The sequence below is a fragment of the Euprymna scolopes genome, chromosome 3, assembly GCF_053919585.1.
Source record: "Euprymna scolopes isolate OS-2025 chromosome 3, ASM5391958v1, whole genome shotgun sequence".
Taxonomy (NCBI): Eukaryota; Metazoa; Mollusca; class Cephalopoda; order Sepiida; family Sepiolidae; genus Euprymna; species Euprymna scolopes.
The window spans coordinates 29,690,862-29,712,211 of NC_136484.1; the positions used below are offsets into that span (position 1 = coordinate 29,690,862).

At 32.5% G+C, this 21,350-nt stretch overlaps 1 protein-coding gene and 1 pseudogene across 2 annotated transcripts in view; one reads left to right on the forward strand and one right to left on the reverse strand.

Moving 5' to 3' along the window:
• LOC145254471 (neurocalcin homolog) overlaps positions 1-21,350 on the reverse strand; it is a 537,803-nt gene that overhangs the window by 297,944 nt on the left and 218,509 nt on the right. The window lies entirely within an intron of this gene.
• LOC145263755 (5S ribosomal RNA) lies at positions 5,996-6,113 on the forward strand (annotated as a pseudogene).

The window sequence follows — 21,350 nt, forward strand, 5'->3', positions numbered from 1 at the left end:
ATAACCGTGCACAGTTGGTGTCGTCATAACATATCACTAAAGGACATCATTAAAACAAATGAAAGATAACTGTGCACAGTGAGTGACGTCACAAAAAGGTGACGTCAATCATCAAATCACAAGAGAGAGGAAGATACAGAGGGGGAAGGAAGGGAAAACAAGAGAGAGAGAATTATAACACTGTAATGAATTCAGACTTTAAAATCCTTTGATTTTGTAATCTTTGTAAAAAAATAAAAAGGAAACAATCAACCAATATCAACTTAAAACAAGATGATATATTTAATCTATATATAAAGTAATAGTGTTCGTGTGTGTGTGTGTGTGTGTGTGTGTATATATATATATAAACATACATACACACAGAACTCTCCTACAGCCAACATCACCACAGTACCGATCATGACCAAATCTAGCATGTGTATGGTCCCCTACCTAGGGATAGTGCACACCATTTTTCAAGGTCATAGTGTTACATAGGGGTTATATCAGAAGAAGGGATGACATATCTTTGTTGTTGTTCGTGTTAGACAGAGAGTCTAGAGTGTTCATGTGTACAGATATATCGTGTATATATAAAGAGACAGTTCTGTGTATATAAAGAGACAGGGTACATGTTAATACAGGAGAGCCGACGGCATATAATACACAATGAGAGATTTGATATATTGATACACTGAGAGATAGTGCGCTTGACATTTATACACTTCTGTGAATGGGAGTGTTTCTATAACATTGACACATATTTATTTACCTATTTTTGAGATGATGATTTTCACAAAGTTCTTATAATATAAATTAACAATACCTTTTCTGTTGTTGAATAACATAACACGAAGACGCAGATACAAAAAGATGACATTCGTTTATTCCATTTTCGACCGGTCAATGGCTTTGCATTAAGGAATTCAAGTCTTTACATGATTCTTTCTTCTCCCCTTCGCTTCCAAGGTTCTATGTCAGCTCTGTCTCTGACTCCTGACTTCTCTCTTCTCCCCTGACTGACTGACTTCTCTAACTAAAGCTCTCTATATTGAGAACTCATGACGTCATTGCATGCTCAACATGTGCATATCATACTCGTGACCTGACATGCTTCCTCTAACCTAATTTTCCTAACTCACTTTACAAATATGTTTAATATTTTCCATTGTCCGTTTTTAAATTCCTTATTTTAATTTAACAGAAACAAAATTACATCATTACATTCCTTTTTCAATAAACAGATATCTAACTATTTTATGTGAACTAAACAATGGTAATTCTACATTCAATTTTCAATAACATTCTGTATTATTTATTTTAACTTATGATCAGAATTCTCAATTCCAAATCTAGCTTCGCAAGTTCGAATCCTCGGCTATCCCATCTCATATTTACTCACAAGAACAGGGGACTGTTCTTTAACAATAGCATATATATATATATATATATATATCTCCAGCCCACACTACTGGACCGATCATGAGCTGAAACCTGGTATGATGATGGTCCCCCATCTAGGGATGGTGCACATCATTTTCAAAGGTTAAGGTCGGGACTTTGCTAGTAATATATATAATAAATGCTGACTGAACTAATCACGAGTGATTCCATACTTTAGAAATCGGTAACATTATCCGTCATCAACATTGCTACGTTCTTTTACTTTCCTCTACAGTTTGGACCTCCCTCCCACTACAAAACAAAAAAAAAAAGAATTGTATACACTAGTTTTCTTCAGATAAGAAACTCAAACTTTGACTAACAAAATTGGTAAAAACTGAGAGATAAACAAAGTTTCTGCAGTTTATTCAGGTGTTTCGTGTTATTTTTACAAACATTGAATGAATTTTACTTTACTATTTTACTGATGCATACTTGATTTTACTCAAGCTTTTTTGTTGCCTTTCAAATTAGTCATTATTGGACGATAACAATAAGTTAAATCTACAATCATGGCTAAAAATTTAAGAGATTTAGAGTCAAAGTGTCTTTCCATTGCCAATTTAAAAATCTTTGACTATCATGCTGAGAATATCGTGGGAGGTCCTCAATTCTAGAGACATGAAAGGCTTTAATACGGACTACTGTGTGAATAGCACTGTATCCAAACTGATAGAACAGAATGAGAGCAAAATTAGCAGTTTGGGGAGGCTCCATGTTTTGACAAGCTTCTGGGTCTAACCTTTACTACTGATCTGAAATGGAACACGTACATCAAATCCGTTTCCAAGATTACTGGAAAGATGGTGGGATCATATAATCGCTCCAGTAGATATCTCACTGCTGATGCAATTCTCTACCTATATAAAAACCAAGTATGTTCTAGGATGGAGTACTGTTGCCACATCTGGGCAGGAGCTGCTAGAAGCCACTTATTCTGCCTTTTCAAAGTTAAAAATAGACTTTGTAGTCTAGCGGATGATGCCCTTTTCTCTTCCCTTTAACCTTTTTCCTCTAGAAGAGACGTTGCAAGCCTGTCTATGCTCTATCGCTATTTACATGGCAAGTGATCGTCTGAGTTCCGATCTAGGGTCCCCTCTTGCCAAACTTTTACAAAAAACACTCATCTAGCTGAAATTACTATCAATAATTTCCCCCAATCATTATCTGTGCCTAAACCTAAATATAGAATCCTTGAACAAAGCTTCTTTCTTAGAACTGCATGCCTGTGGAACTCTTCCGTTTCCCTGCTTTCCAGTTGACTACAATATGATTGTCTTCAAGTCCAGCATAAACAAGTTCTTCATGAGCCCTCCCTTTAAGTAATCATTCATTAAGACATTGAATGGCCTCTGCACCTTGATAAGTGGCGACTCCTTTGTATATAAAAAAAAAAAATTGGAAGCAAAATAAGCTCCATTCTAACTTTTGATTATGCAGATGATAGGGCAACTAAAACTAAAATGTGACCAGTCAAGGACAAGAAAAAAAAAAGCTGAAATTGAGATGAATTTCTTAAGGTGTGTGTAAAGCGAGAAGAAGGGTAGCACAAACAAAACAGCAACTAAAAACAGTTTGAATGATGTGATAAAAAAAAAACAAAAAAAACATTCAAAATAATTTGAGAAATGTTTAGTGAAATCAATCCTGGTAAACAAGAAAATCAAAATTAAAGAATAGACATAGAGTGCTTATATGGGGGAGGGGGAAACAGGAAGTCATTATTTGATGAAGCAAAAGTCTTCTACACTCATGGATCGTGTGAAAAGTCTTAGCTTTCACCGCAAAATTAACGTTTTTTAAAAAGAAGTGTTATAAAGGGGGACTAAGGAAGGAAAGAAGTGAAGAGAAAAACGGGAAAGAAACAAAGTGAGAGAGGGCGAAAAAGATAAAGAGAAATAAACTCCAGCCAAATCGCAATGAAAAAAAGAAAAAATGATGTTAGACTGTAGCTCTTTGGCAGAAATCAGATTTTTCTTACTAAAAAGATTTTGACAAACAAAAATATAATAAAAATAAAACAGAACTCAAATCCATAGGAGGCTTTAGCAACTTAAGTAGAAGTTTGCTTGTTTCGGATTAAAAAAAAAAAAAATTGCGTCAAGCAATGGAAGATTTTGCTTTAAACAGAATCAAATAAAAAAGACAATTATAAGAATCGTTTTTAGCATCAGCAAATAGGCATATATTTTTCCAATTCTAATACCCCTGGAAGTTTGATTTTTCTGATTCCCAATTCCGATTAATCGTCCCAATACTAATATGAATATGAGGTTTAAAGATTAAATGATGAAATGAACAATTAAAAGCAGGGGGGGAAAAAAAAGTAAAAATAAAAAAAAATAAAAACGAGATTTACCACTTTCGTTCAGACCAATGAACGTTTTCAGAAAAAAATGAAGATTTAAAGTTTACTGAACAAAACAAACAAACAAAAAACAAACAAAAAACGGCAAAACATAAAAAAAAAATGTGTTTGTCACATGTATAATCATTTGAAAAAAAAATCATGTATCACATGTTATGATGACATTGAAATGGGAAAAGTTTGCAGGAGGAAAGTGTCTTAACACCAAGGACCAGTTGTTAATTAACAAGACCATACTTGAAGGCTGTAGGAAGAGGCAATGGCATGTATAGATAAGCAAAAAAAAAAAAAAAAACATGATAGTGAGCCCAAATCGTGGCTATTACAATTTGAATTATATAAGATCCATTCGGTAATCAAGAAAACCATGGCTGGCCATAAGAAAATGTGGCAAACAATCACGGCATTGGGCAATGGAGCAATAACAATTCCTTATTTTCAAGATCTGAAGAGTAATCTTTCAAGAAGATAACATATCTCATTTACGCTTTTGCTTAGCAAACCAATAAGTTATTTAATAAATGCCAAAATGCCAACAACCTAAGTTAAGGATGTCAACAAGACTCAACCAAAATCGTCAACCACCCGCCTCATGCAAGTCCGGGGACCGACTTAAGTCAACTCTTTCAGATTGTACATTCTTTCTCCAAACGTACTGAAATGAAGTTTGGTACGGACAAATGTGCCATGTTCTTTCTCAGAGTTTGGAAGAAACTAACACAAACAAAAAGATTGGAATATTATTTATATATATATATATATATAAGTTTAGTGGTTAAAGTTAAATTCTGAAAATCAAAATATAAAGACTATATTCAAATTAAGAATTTATTGTTTGGCATAAGGGGAGTTATGTTAATTTCTTTAATCCATGGATTTTCAATAATGGCTCATCATCAGAGAAAATGAAATGCGGTTAGCAAAATGTCCAGTCGTAAATAAACACGTATTTTGCTTTTCAGCACATATCAAAAAAACTTTTTTGGGTGGTGAATAATAATTATAGGAGAAGGAATTTCATACAACCTGGGCAGTCCATTATCGGAAGGAGTATGATATCTTCCAGTGTATTATTGCCATCAGGATATTTCACCTGATCTTTAATCTGTGTCGTATTTTGCTTATATATATATATATATATATATATATATATGGGAGTTTTAAAAAAGCCAAGAGCAATGCAGAAAGGACAAGAGCCACAAGAGGAAAGAAAGGAAATCACTCCTCTCATTACATAATTATTTGCAACCAAGTTACTGGAATTTCTAGTGTATATGAAGCTCCATATCACCAACAGACTTTATATACACCAGACATTCCAGTAACTTGGTTGCAAATAATTATGTAATGAGAGGAGTGATAAATGAATAAATAATTAGACATTTCTCTACTCAAACATATTTGTTTGTTTTTCCTTTCTTTCCTCTTGTGGCTCTGGTCCTTCCTGCATAGCTCTTGGCTTTTTAAAACTTCTATATATTCCTTTACCAGCAATGCTTCAAACAAATTACCATTTACTTATATATATATATATATATATATATATATATATATATATAAGGTGCTGTCAACATTATTGAAGGAATAATCGTAGACTGGTCAACATCATGAAATTTGGAATATAGTCTTTTGTCATTTATTTGTTATATGCTCTGTAATTACATTGAGCTTCATAAATTAAGGATTGGTATAAATAAAAGGCGAAATATAATTGAAAAAAACAAAAACAAAAAAAAACAACAATATCCGCAGAAATATGTATGTATGCATGTATTGCTCCTACACAAATGATTAGAGAAAGTTTGAAAAACAGAAGACATCTTTAATTTTTGTACAAATGAAGATTACTCAAAATACATTAAAAAATATATAGAAAGGTTTAAAAATTTAGAACTTTTCACAATGGTTTTTTTGTTGTTTTTTGTATCTTATTCAGACGATAATTTACCTTTAAAAATAGAATAAATATACTTCACAAAATAGCTAGCCTGAAGATATAGTCTTAAAGCTTTTTAAAATTATCATAAGCTAAAAAAAACTGGCAGCAAAATTGTTGCAAATAATCTAAGGTTATCTTGGATGGACGAGCAACGATTCTTTACGATTCAGTACTCAAACTACAAAGACTACATATTGTTTCTGAATCTGTTATTAATCCAAATGACATTTAGTAGAAAATATATTCTGCCATCATCCAAGTTTATATACGGCATAATCACGTTGACACACAAGTTCCCATAAGATCACTGAAGTTAAGCAATTTTGAACCTGTTCAGTACTAAAATGGGTGACCATTTGGGAATGCCAGGTACTGTATGTGCTCTCTGCTTATCTCAGCATTGTTTCCGGTCGTCTAGCACTTCTTGCCACTGGACTCTAGCAGTGCCAATTCAGGAGAGGTGTGGTTGGAGATTGCGCAACTCTTGCCTTACAATTACTCGTGCAGCTACCATAACAAGAGGTATCCATTGTTTCTTAAGACTGAACGGCAGTATCATCCAAGTTTAATACATCAATTTTATGTATAACTGTAATTCCACACATAAGTCACATCTAAAGATTGAACAAAATACAAACATACCGTACATTCAATTGTTAACAGGCAATATCAAGGGAAATGGAGAAAAAAAACACACAAAAAACTCACCTTTAAATGGAGAATACGAAATCTATACCTACAACGACTTACTAGAGAATTCAGAATGTGCACAGAAGTCTTCATGGAGGATTATTTTTAAATCATCAAAACTTGAGCGTCCTTTCATATACGTGTCAGAAACTATTTGCATAAACATCTAAAACTGGTTTTGTGCAAAGAAAATAAATTTATTTTTGCGTTGAAATTGTTCGACTAATTGTGTAGAGTTTTGACATGAAAGATTTTTTTTTTCAGATTTAAAAAACAAAAAAAGACAAATTTCAGTAGAAAATATTTACTTTGAGATGTTTTCAAAGAAAATTCTATAATAAATACTGAACTAAATAGATGAGGAATATTGTATAATTATAACTTCTTTCTATCTCTAACTAGCAGGGCGACCCGACGTTGCCCAGGATTGAATGAGAATCAACAAATGATCCACACCATACTTTTTTTTGTCATCAAATCAGTGAAATCGCCCATTTTTCAATCAAATCAATTGATTGCCTGCTTAAGTTGAGGACTCACTGCAGTGCATCAGAAAGAAACTTCACATGACCTTCGTCAATAATTTAGTCCACAATACATTGTAGTTTACACTGCACTGTAGAGAACCTACTGTTGATTTTATAAAAGTATTTTTATATACAATGGCTTGAATTAAAGTTTAAAATGCAAATATCAACTATTGTCCAATTTTGTTCTAAACAAAAACATTCATGTTGAATGTGTTCCTGTCTGATAAAAGAACCTACTGTTGGTCTTATATGCCAGGCCCTTCTGCTTGTGCGATAATAAAACTTCTCAAATGCAATTGTGATGTTAGGTTAAATAAAAGCGTAAACTTTGGACAAAATCGAACTTCCTTCTTTAATGATTTGTTCAATTATTGATTTTCGATACTTATCAGATGCATTTCAATACAAAACCTTCATAAAGACACTTCTACACACATCAAGTACCTTCTTGTGAAATTTTGGGGAAAAAAAAATCCTCTCAGTCATTTCAGAGTTCATAGGGAATGAACTCGCACATACAAAGTTCCTTTTTATATAATAGAGAAATTTAGGGACATGGTATGAATCCATCTTTTCTTCACCCAGCTATGGATGAAATAAAGCATACTAAGCTATCCTTCATTTGACCACAAATACAGAAGAAAGAGAACTTATATAACAGTTCTTTATTTACTCGAGTATTGCTTCCAATTTTCTTGGATCTTTCTTTATCATTCGACTCGAGAAATGCTGGGTAAAGAGTACAGCTATAGATTGTGTGACACTTGCTTCAGGTACTCTTTCATAGATTATCAATTGTCTTGAAACAAATGGAGGCGAATCAATACTTTCGTTTGCAACATAAAATTTACTTAGAGCTTTGGAATCGAGAAATCCACACAAACACGCAAATCATATCTCAAGAGAACACAGCTGTTCATAGTAATAAGATGGTATTGAAATTGGTACAGTTTTTTTTTATGAAGAATTAATAGATTCTTGTTCAAAAGAAAAGCATTCAGAAACAACAGCTGCCTATATTGTTGCTTCAAGTCATCACCTTACATTTGTTTTTTGTTTTCTTATGCAGCAATGGTCAAGTTACGTAACATTTAAAACAGCTTATTAATTTTTATTACATGTGCCAGAATTTTTTTTTTTTTTTTTTTTGTAAAAACAAAAGTTCTTAGCCATGTTGATAATCGATCAGCATCTATCAGAATAGAATCCAAAGTTTTCCAACGATATATTCTCAAAACTGTGCTCCTCATGGAGACCTTAGATGAGGGTTTTAATGGGAATCATTACAGAAATGCATCTTATAGTTGTATCATATTGACACACTGGTTATTTCCAGATAAAAGTTGAGCAAAGTTATCTTTATCAGTAATATCAAGGGTGACAATTTGAAAAAAAAAATATCAGGTGCTGTAAGTTTAAAATTGACTATAAAGTCACTATCTTTTTGGAAACCTAAATCTGCTCACAGGTAAAATAATAGTGTCAGGTTGATTAGGGTAGATTTAGACATTAGTAGGGCAACTAGTCTATAAGGTAAACTAAAATAACACATCCGAGATAGGAGTTTATAGCGAGAGTATGGGTTGCACAATCTCTAGCTGCATTTCCATTGACTTGGCATTATTAAGTCTAGAGTCAAGGAGAAATCCAAGATGATTAGTTAACTTAAATAAAGTAATGTCCAGTCATTAAATCTGCTGCTGGAGATTGTGCAACCAATGCTCTCACTATAAACTCCCATCTTACAAGCATCTATCAGAGGGTATCCATTATCTCTGAAAACGGGACATCATACAAGACTTTCATCAATAATTCAGATAAACGATTGGAATTGATAAACTAGCAACCATACTTTTAATTTCCTTTCAGGTTAAGTAGAGTTGAATGTAATAAGCAAAGAAGAAAGTGCCACCGTGTGTGTGCATCATGTGGTTATACCACTTACTTTCAGATGGGATCTGAGAGAGAGAGAGAGAGAGAGAGAGAGAGAGAGAGAGAGAGAGAGAGATATTAAAGATGGCGGCCATGAATTTATAAGGTGTAGTCTCACCCCTACAAAGAGATCCCAGATGTCAGATAGCCTTCTACTCTAATATTTTCTTCTCTAGGACTGCTAGACTTTGGAATTCCCTTCCGAATTCCTGCTTCCCTGACTGTACCGACATGCTAAAGTTCAAGTGTAATGTAAACATTTTGCTGCTCAACTCCCTAGATAGTATCCCTGCAAAGTATGTCCCACATAGTAGCCCTCCTACATCAAAGTAGCATTGTACCTTGTTTGGAGTGAAAATGCAAAAAAAAAAAAAAAAATATATATTACACCAAAATAAATCTGCCCGTGATGCGGCCATCTTTTTTCAGCCTGTTATCTGAATCCTTGTAAATGTTATCTACCCCCCCCCCCCACCGCACACACAACGTAAATCAACTCTTTAGTTACCATTTTAAAAATAAACCTTTGGAAAAACTAAGAGGTGATAATATCCACTAAAGATTTTCAGCATAGTTTCAGTTAATACCGAAAAACATTAATGATTATTTAAACATGTTATTACTTTACTTATAGGTTAGCACATGTAATTATACATTTTTTTTAATCATGTTAGAATGTGATTGGATTTAAACTGAACAAATTCCATAGTCCGTGTCAGTATCCATTAGACCAGGTTTCCCAAAGTGGGCTCCACAGAGCTCTGTAGCTGCATGAGTGTTGAAGTCCATTCTTAAAGAGCAAATGTTTTATATGGAAAAATTAAATGGCTGCAGACATTTAATTATTGATATTTTTTATTGAAAAAAAGATACATAACTACAGGTGTAAAAGGTTTCAGGATGGTTCATGAAAAAAAATAAAATATTAAAAAATGCAGCAATTTTTTGATTAATTAAAAACCAAAAAATGGTTGTAAACATTATCATTAGTTAGTGTTATAATTTGAAATTAAAGTTTTTCATATTTATTTTAGAAATTATCTTGTTAATGCCCCTCAAAACCTTTGCCCTGCTCAGGGGCTTCATGGTGTCCTAAAATTTGGGAAACTTTGTATTAGATTATTTGTTACTCTACCAAAAGAGTTATTTGGAAAAAGATCAAGTGGGTTTGTAACGTATTTCACAAGATATTGTTGTCCAATTAATCTAATATATAAAAGGCTATATGTCTGTCGCCATATTTTCAAACTATCTCCTCTGAAACTTAAAGTCACAGAGCAGCACTAGGGGGCCTCAAATGATTGGATTTTTTAAGGACCGTTCTTTTATGGATCTTTAGCCAGTTAAAATAGATTTTAAGGGGTCAAAATTGAAAAAAATCGTTATACATTCATCTTGGTTTATTTTTAATCAGTTTATAAACATGTCACGTTGGTACAGTGGTAACGTCACCAGCTTTGAATGCTACAGTTTTGCTTTCGGTTTTGATTCTAGCTGATGGCACCCTAATATTTTTTTTTTTACTTTTGAAATCATGACAATAGTAATATATACGATATCTGGACAAATTAAAATATCATATTTAAGCGTATTTTACGACCGGGCAAAGACAGGCGCCCTCCCCTAGGTACTCTTTAAGCATTAAGCGTTTCTATTACTATTGTATTATGTTATATGTCTAGTGCACTGTGTAAAGCTGCTCCATCTTGGTTGTCTTTCAATAAAAATACAAACTATATATTTTATGCATTTGGATTTGCATTTTTATCTGATAATTTACGTCTGTGATAATTACCAAGGTCAATGATGAAAATCGCTAATATCTCTAGAAAATCACATTATCAAACTAAAATGGCCGCCAACAACTTCAAACTGAATGTGTAAATATCTAATAATAGATTAAGAATGCATCAAACACTTAACCAATAAGTTTTGCACGTTTTTGTACTATTTTCTTAATTTCAAAGACAGGTGTGCCTGTAGATATGAAAGGTACAAAAATAATATTTAGTTATGATTTTATTGCTTATATTTCTTTCAAGAAGAAGAAAGAAAGATATAAGAAATACAAATTAAACATGAAAGAGAATGATGCTTTGAAGATTTGATATTCTTTTTGGAATGAAAGGATTTTTCTTTTCTAAAAGTAAATATTCTATGAGAAGAAAACTAGAAATGGCTAATGGTATAAAGGAGTGACGAACAGGTCAAAAATAGTTGGTTTACCATATTTTTTGTTTCTTCAATCAGAGCAGCAAAATTAAGATAATATGGTAAAAAAAAGAATAGTTTATGAAGAAATTATCACAGGTACACAATACATTAGGATGAACAATGATTTTAAGAGTATGTGTGCTTACGACCTTATTAGAAATGAGTGAGGTGGAGAAACATGAAGCGGAAAAAAAAAACGGGGGGGGGGAACAGAAAAAAAGAAAGAAAAACGGAAAAAAACGGAAAAAAAGAAAAACGGGTGAAAAAAAAAAACGGGGGGGGGGGAGAGGCGGAAAAAAAAACGGAAAAAAAAACGGAAAAAAAAAACGGTAAAACAAAAGAAACGGTAAAACAAAAGAAACGGTAAAACAAAAGAAACGGTAAAACAAAAGAAACGGTAAAACAAAAAAGAAACGGTAAAAAAAAAAGAAACGGTAAAAAAAAAAGAAACGGTAAAAAAAAAAAGAAACGGTAAAAAAAAAAGAAACGGTAAAAAAAAAAAGAAACGGTAAATAAGAGAAACGGTAAATAAGAGAAACGGTAAATAAGAGAAACGGTAAATAAGAGAAACGGTAAAAAAGAGAAACGGTAAAAAAGAGAAACGGTAAATAAGAGAAACGGTAAAAAAGAGAAACGGTAAATAAGAGAAACGGTAAAAAAGAGAAACGGTAAAAAAGAGAAACGGTAAAAAAGAGAAACGGTAAAAAAGAGAAACGGTAAAAAAGAGAAACGGTAAAAAAGAGAAACGGTAAATAAGAGAAACGGTAAATAAGAGAAACGGTAAATAAGAGAAACGGTAAAAAAGAGAAACGGTAAAAAAGAGAAACGGTAAAAAAGAGAAACGGTAAAAAAGAGAAACGGTAAAAAGAGAAAAGGAAAAAAGAGAAAAGGAAAAAAGAGAAAAGGAAAAAGAGAAAAGGAAAAAAGAGAAACAAAAAGAGAAACAAAAAAGAGAAACAAAAAAGAGAAACAAAAAAGAAAAGAGGAACGAAAAAAAAGATGGGGCCTTATGCATTAGAGAAAAGTAACAAAAACATTGGCAGGGGAGGTAATGCAAGCAATATTCATTTTTAGTATTTATTAAAGAGTAAACTAGAATGAAACACCATTAGCTTAAAGAGATGCAAAGTATATTTAACATATTTGGATATAAAAATTATTCAGAAATAGAAGGGGAAAAGCAGTTAAAACTATAGAGGCTTGAAAAGGATAGAAATTGGATTTAATAAAGTAATTGCGTAGGTAGAAAATCTAATTTGTTTTCTTGAAGTATTATTTCAGCCAGGTGATGAGTTTCTACCTTGTATCTACTTTAGTGGAAATCACACTTGAAGAAAATAAATTTAGACATTTTGAAGAATAAATGCAACCGTTATCAAGTGTCTGTTTCACCAAACATTGTGGTTGCCAGCACAGACTTTTCTCTCAGAGTATGGCACCACTTTCTCTAATTCCTCCTCCCTCTCACGTGTTATAAGTGAAATATTGCCAGAATCAGAGACGGAGAAATTGCAATAACACCTGCAGCCGGTTAGATCCTTGACATGTGGCACACCATGAATTTGTTTGTGCAGAAGACATGTTTTGTTCATCGCTGTGCACGATTCACTGGAAGCAAATTTATCTAAAGTTAATGAACAACATGCTCATTCACCATTTATGGAATAGTCCAATCTGTTGCCAAAAATCACTGGAAAGATGGTTGGATCACTCTACTGCTCTAGATCTCACTCACTATTTGTATAAGAGCCAGGTGCACCCTAAAATGGAGTACTGTTGCTACGTCTGGGCAAGAACTGCTCAGCACACCTATCCTGCCTTGACAGAGTTCAAAACCGGCTTTGAAACCTAATAGGTGACGCCCTTTTATCTTTCCTGCAACCTCTTTCCCATAGAAGAGACGTTGCGAGCCTTTCTCTGCTCTATTGCTATTTTCATGGCAAGTGCTCGTCTGAACTCCAATCTATGTTCTCCCACTTGTCAAACTTTCACAATAAATACTCAACTAATTACAACCACCATATATGATTTTCCCCACTATCTAAGCCTGAATATAAACGCAGATTTCATGATTAAAGCTTTTTCCCCCCAAAAATGTCTGCTTTTGGAACACTGTTCTGCTGGTATGCTCCCCGGTTGAATACAACATGGTAGCCTTCAAATCTAATGTAAACAGGTTCCTGTTAAGTCGTCCTCAAAAATAATCGAATTCTACCCAATTTACACCCTAAGTGATTACTACACACCCACCTTACATCCATTAACCTTTATCCTCGAGTGGCCTTTGGGCCTTGATAAGTGGTGACTCCCAGGGTGGGGGGAGTCCATTTTAGATGTGTGGTGTGTTATTAAACAGCTTTCAGCTGTTTTTAAGCTTATTTCGTTGACTATGACAGATGGCACAGTCATGTTGACACACCAGTTCTCGCCAGATCACCGAAGTTAAGCAATGTTGAGCTTTGCCAGTACTAGATGGGTGACCATTTGGGAAGGCGAGACGCTATATGTACAGTTAGGTAAAATACCAGGGTGAAAAACTGGCATGATCTATTCTTCTCTCGAGTGTAAATGGGACCCAAGCCGTGGTAGGCACCCCTATCTAGTGATGGCGTCACGATAAAAAATACCTTTGATAGCACTGGCGAAGCATCAAATATTCAGCTATGGACAAGATTTGAATTACACTATAAACTTGTGTAATGAGTTCAATCTTGGCTACGGCCGTGCTGGATGGATGACAGACATTTTGTGTCGATGAGATTAATCATGTTTTCTAAAATTCTAACAAACGTCCACAAATCAGAATAAAAATTAAACTTCCAAAAGTCACATTTCTATCTAGAATATTCTTTAATTGAAAATTTTGATATGTTATTAGTCATAAAAAAATGAATGATCAGCAAATTGGACACATACTCAAAATTAATTCATATATATATATATATATATATATATATATAAGTTTGCTTTGGTGTTATAAAACTTGATATGTTAACAGAAAATTCAAAGTTTCAATAAGGCAGACATTTTTCAAGGCATTTCACGACACCATTTAAATTTTTATCCAATCTCATCTTGGTGATTTCTTGTCAAATTATCAATTACACATGAATGCAATTAGAAATAAAGACCTATCCCAACATTATAGAGCTTTTCATTAATAAAATGGGTAATCCAATTGGTATTCTTCCATAATAGAGTTTTCACAATAATATCAAAATTTGCATCACATAGGATAGACATAAAAAGAAAAAGACAATGTTTTATTTTTAATTTCAAAAATGAAAATGGTAATATGGAGTTTGTGGCTGGGAGCATGCACATATATAGGGTCCTAATTACTTCCCAGGAAAAATTGAGAGCCCAAACTAGTAAATTATATATATTCATGTAAACAGGACATTCACACAGATAAAAAGAATATGCAAAGGTTATTTAAATTGACCCCAAAATAAGCATCCAATCAATTATGCAGATTACTGATAAAAAAACAAAACGTAAATTAAAGTACATAGGTTCCCATATAAATAAAATACATGCCCCCCCCTCACTAGACTAACACTGCCAATCTCTACCTCTTTTAGGAACACATTAACAATACTTAAAGTAGTTTACTTGATATCTCCACAGAACATTAACACAAGCCAGCAATCAAGCCTTCATAAGCCATATGCTTCTGTACGAGTATTACACACAAGAGGATGGAATAGCGTTAATTTTAGAAAAGTCGATCAAAATAAGATATTTACAGCCTCCTTCCGCAAATCGTAGATATTATAATCTAGGGAGTATATAAAAAGTTCTAAAACATAGTAATCCCCCCCCCCGAGAACCCCCGGTGAAAAAAAAGGACATACAAAAACGCACGTGGCTGTTTTGTCTTTTATATATATATATATATACTAGCAGGAGGGTATCCGGCGTTGCCCGGGTGTTTAGAGGTGTGTGTGCTCGGGCAGAGGGGGGGGTAATCAAAACATAAGAATAAGCGAAGTAAATATTTTTAAATATTAAAATGTTAAAACTTAAATTTTTTTTTAAAAAACACCCAAAAAAAAACTAATGTAAGGCAAACGAACGATGTTAAATGTAAAAATCGGAAAAACAAAAAAGAAAATGCGAATGTGATGGAAAAAGAAAACAGAAAAACGAACGCTAAAACTTCTTTAAAAAATCTGAAAAATAAAAACCAAAAAGAAAAAAAAAAGACATCTCACACCACGATTCTAACCCAAAACCTTTAGATAATAAGGCCGCCCTCTAAGCAAGTGAGCTAAGACAATGTCGACGAAATTGAATAGTTTTTTTTAATATTTAAACTAAATCATGTTTCGACGTCATTTGCGCATGCGTAGAAGCAAACTTGTCATGAGAGGCTGGGTTTTTGCTGACCTCTCCCTGTAGAAAACTGATGATTTTAGGGTGAAGGAATAAATGTTTTGGGCCAATTTTTCGATATTTGTGGGGCGAAGGATCGAACTTTAAAATGATACCAATCTTGTGAAAATCCGTGACCTGTGTCGAAAGTTTTTGCGAGACATACAAACACACATACATACACACATTTTTGCTTTTATATATATAGACTAGCGAGGGGTACCCGGCGTTGCCCAGGTGTTTTTCGGGGTATGTGAAAAAAACCTGAAGCGTTGACGACGCGCAGTTGGAAAATAATAAAGTGTTTTAAAAAAAAAAAACAGGTGCGGGTTTTTGATTGACGTGACGGCGATAGGTATCCAGCAGTTATTTTGTGCGGGACAGTTTTGAATCAATCGGTTTGTTTGTTTTTAAAAACCCGCTCTCTGTTTATTAGGAGGAGCGAAATGAAAGCTACAGTCTGATATGACAAAGTCGACATTGAACAAACTGGCTTTCGGCCTGTGATTAGAGTCGAGTTTCGCTTTTTTTTATACCGAAAACTGAATGTAACGCGTGCCGATGCGGGAAATGTGGAATAATTAACGTTTGAAAGTCAATAAAATTAAATAGACAGGCGAGCTCCGTGGGTAATTCTGAGATATTACAATTTATAGATGATATAAAAAGTTTTAAGAAGTTGTGAAGCGAGCAAGCGCTTCTGTGAAAGAAGCCTTTCGTGGACATCGAGGAAAAGCGAACATACATACACACATATATTTTCGCTTTTATATATGTGTGTTAATAAATTCTTGGAAACAATTCACATCCAATTAAAATAACCTTAAAATTAATTATGTCAGTTTCTCACCCTCCAATGTTCAATAATACTTGTAAATCTACAAAATCATTACTTAATCACGTTGATGTGTGATTAAAGCTGAATTAGGTCAAATTTTTTTTTTTTTTATATTAAAACGACCTCGTGTTTGTCGTCATATTTGATGCATATAGTTTACAATTCTTTTGGGATATAACTAAAAAATTAATTGAAAAAAATATATATATATTTCAGTCATTAATCTTAAACTCTGACAAGTTTTAGAATTTTGGAAATAATAATCTGCAAATACAAATTCTCTTATTCCACGGTTTCAGAGTATAAAAGCTGAAGTGTGATTGGCACAAACTTGAAAATTCCAAAATATCTGAATTTTACTTTTTTTAAAATTCTTCGAACATTCAGACTGTCAATTCTTCAAAGGTTAAAAAAAAAAAAATTTCATTCTTATCATTCTTAGGTCTCTGATTACCTTCGATTCTGCAATCCCGCCTTATCCAACAAAATATGTCTGAATTAAACGAATGCTGCCTGACTACATCATATGTGGTTGGATGGATTTCACGATAAAAAAATAAAAAAATAAAAAAAAAAACAGCTTCTTGGGACAAGTAATTGCACTCACAAAATAGTGACAATGAATAACAGTGAAGGATGATGCGTTATTAATAGGATTATCCAAAATCTATTCATTGGATTCATCGATGAATGTAATCAATATCTGCAAATGTATACTTAGAACTGAAAATTCATGGATGAAAATAGATACGTGCAGTCAGAACAATAGATAATTGCTATGCAGATGTCTGCTAAGTTAGCCGCAAACACAGTAATAACTTGCGTGACACTTGTGTGCTCAATAGAAATATAACTCAAAGTTGAACATCGTTCATTTAAATAGAAATGGGCATCAAATTTGCAAATGAGGGTTTTATTAAAATGACCATAGCTCCTCTTCCACCTATTTCAATAAATAAGATATTTATTTATATATATAGTAAGTTATGAAAGTTATGACAATTTAAGCTACACAGAATATTATGCACTTCATCCTTGTAAGAATTCGTCAGGCTTATGTGAAAAGTTGTGGCTATTACACGTTTTTATATAAACTCATGGTATTGAATTTTCTTGTTAGCCAATCAGCTTTTTAGTTATAAAAACGGAGGTGAAAAGACCTAAAAACTCGACGTTTCGCCCGTTTAGTGAAGGCTTTTTCAAGAGTAAAAATGTAAAATGCTCACTCATTGAGCATTTTACATTTTTACTTTTGAAAAAGCTCGTACTAAATGGGCGAAACGTCATCAAGTTTTTAGGTCTTTCCACCTCTGTTTTCATCATATCGTTGGATTTTTTTTTTTTAATCTTATTTTAATTTATATATATATATATATATATATATATATATAAAACAGCTACATTCCAAATTCAAAGATGTTATTAATCTTACAATTTATTTCTTTCAACATGTCCCAACATCCACATTTGACAGCACCTGTTTTGTAGTGCAAAAACAATCATAATTACTACGTCGATTCTGAACAACATTTTTTTAAATTATTTCTTTTTTTCGAATTTGTGTGATAGTGTTTATTTCTTTGTTTTCCTTTTGAAGTTAGGATTCCGATTTTTCTGGGGAAGGGGGGATCAGTGCAGAGGGTTCCAAAATTAACAGTTATTATATGATTGTTCCTGCACTATGAAACAGGTGCTGTCAAAAGTGGACGTTCTGACATTGAAAGAAATAGATGAATAACATCTTGGAATTCGCCTGTCTCGTATCAAAGGTATTTCAGCTGTTTTATGTATTTTTATTCTTATGTAATTTAATAGGGCTTTGACCACAGAACATTCTTATTGTTTTGACTCTTAAGTATATATCCGACACAGTTAATCAACTGAGAACCACATCACTCTATATAAAAGCATATAAGATAACAGATACGCACTCGCGAGTCAAAACAATGAAAAGAATATGCTGTTGTCCTAGCCCTAGTAAATTATATGCTAATTAACATATCACAGAATAGATTTTCAAATAATAATATACTTTATTATTAATATATTTACTTTAAATAGCTACATGTTAAGAAGCTGATGATCCTCGTTTTTTATTTAACAAAAAAAGTTGTTTTTTCTTCCCAGTATATAGTTGAATTCTCTTGTATAATTGTGGATTTTCTAGCAGAAAGTCTACAATATGTTCAATTCAATTGATTTTTTTTTACTCCTAAGAATTTAAATTGCATTTTTTACAATTTTTTAAAATCTTTTTGTAAAATACTCAAAGCTTAAATACATACACACAAAGGTCATTCCAAAAGTAAAGCCTCTTATTTTTATTTTTCCAACTCCAAAAGTTGAAGATTTAGAAAGACGGGAGTGGTACCATTAAAACGAGTGACCCAGTGATCTTTTGTATTCCAAAATTTATTTTTCTATAGTCATAACCATTCTCAATACATTTTTGACAGGAATTCAATGACATTTCTGCTTCTGACGCACGTCCATAAACTGGAGGTTGCTTTCTTGGAGGCTCACACTGTCGATATCTGCAACAGAGAGATGAAACTTTCAGGTCATGAATGCATAAGTTCAGGCATCATAACAATGCAATTTGCAATCCTCACTGATCCATTCAGGTGGAATAAAACCGGCATTACTTTTGGAACGCTCCTCGTATATACAATTTTTCAGTACATATATAGAAGCAAGATAAATCAAAATTACAAGAGATATTTAGGATTTACTTTTAAGAAAAAAATGTGTCGGACTGAAAAAACTTATGCTTTTGTCAAAAAAAGAATTTCTATATGTAACCACAGAAATTTACGTCAAAGTACACATGTAAAAAAAAAACAAAAAACAAAAAAAAACAGGTAAACTTTTACTAACATACATTAAATTCGTACACATCTGGTGTTAATTCGGCTCTGCTGGTCACAGTAGTACATCTACCTCCATTCTCTTTTCTTACTATTGGAATTATTACAAAGTGACTAACTGGATGCCCAGTGATTGGATGAGCTATTTTTTTCGAGTTTGACTATACCCTACGGAAACGCCCTCCCTTTTTTGCTCATGTGGCCTTCCCCATATTATACTTAAATTTTTCAGACAAGTTTCCCTGCAAACCGGCTGTTTGCAAGCACCTTTCTTTCTCACCTTTCTTTTCTGTAAATACAATTTTTTATAATATTTACAACTGTGTTGAGTTTCTTCGTGTTGGTGTCACTATATTTTGTTAGCAAATATAATTGGGGAAATCCTCATATTACATTCGGGTTTTATTCTTTACAGTAGTCTTTCATCTTCAAAGCTTTTTAGAGGAGCACAACTCGATAACCAACATTGTTGGGATGATTAATCGAGAATCGTAAAAAAATCAGAACATTTGGGGCTATCCGAGTAAAAAAAAAAAGTGTGCATATTTTCCAGTGCCAAAACGATACTTTTAATTGTCTTTTCTTTAATGTGTTTCAAGCAAAATCTTCCTTTTTTGATAATTATAAAAAAAATAAATATTTATCAATTTTTAACTACTAGTAAAACTAAAATCGATAAATGATCCCCTACAAGTGTATTTTTTTCGTTTAGAAAAATATCTCCACATTTAGCATGCATTTTTGCAGTAATCAGGGGAAAATATCAACTCTATAGTTAAATATTTAGAGATTTATAAAGAATTGGAATCAGTAATTGTATCGAAATCGGTAATTGTATGGAATCTGGAAAATACTGGAATCGTCCCATCACTAATAACTAAACCTGTCCATTAATCAACAGTGAACTATAACACATACCAAGCTCATCATTGATAAGACAATACTTTGCAATCGTATCTTTGGTTGTAATTTTTTCCATTTTTGTCATTTCAGATGAGATTCGAAAGAATAAAAAAATAAATAAAAAAAAGGCGGAGGACACTCTCGTAACCCTGGTAATATAAGAATGTCTCTCACTCCATGTTTTCATATTTTTTTAAAACTAAATGATCATTCTAAAACAGTCCTATTAGCGTAAGCCAATTTTGTGTAAAATTTCTGCTCACTCTAATAAAAACAATCTGAAAGTGATGAATGTTCATTAGTTATTCCCCTACAAGAAAAATAACTGCTTCTAGTGGAATAAACAAAAGAATCAACAAAGACTTTTCAAGTGCATCATCACAAAAGATATTCAATCTTCGTTTTCTTTCTCTACAACATTATCACTTTGTGATGAAGTTGTTGCGGCCAGGCAACAAAGAAAATAAATCCTGCAAAGCGTAACAAAATCGCTTGTTCACTCAGCCAAGAATCACAAATTAAAATTCCAGTTTGCAAACTAATTAAAAATAGTTAAAAAGAAAAAAAAAATTAAATATGAAGAAACGAATTAAAAATATACGTATTTAAATTAAAAACTTATAGAATTAAAACTTTAACATTTTAATAGGCAGAGCTTTAATAGAGTACTAAAATCTTTAAAACTCTATAGGTGAAAAAGAAACAAAAAAAAAACTGTTTTATTTATCTTTTCTGAACTTTCAAACAAAATGAACGAACAGACCATCTTTTATCATTTAAATATTAATTCACTTGTTCGTACGTCCAGTGCGACAAAAAAAAAAAAAAAAAAAAAACACATCATCAGAAACATTAATGAGAAACGAATTATCTCCCTTTATAGTCGTTTTTTATCAGTTAAAAATCACAAAAACTATTTCCTCTCCAAAGATTTTAAAAAAAAAAAAAAAAAAAAAAAAGACTGTTTATGGTTTCAAATTGGCATTTTTATTCTATAATTTAAAAAGTCGTGTTGAGAGGAGACCAAGTTTTTTTTTTTATTATTATAGTTTCTTTTAAAATTAAAAAAAAATATGCACATATGAATTGGCATCTGACCTTTTCTAATTTCTATAAAATATTCAGCAAAAAAAAAAAAAAAAAAGAAAGAAAAATGTGTTGCGTTGAATTTTCATTGAAAAAAAATTGTTTTTCTTTTAATCAATTCTTTTTAGCTTTAAAAGGTTAAGAGTTTGCTTAAATAATTGTTTTAAATTTGTTATTTGTT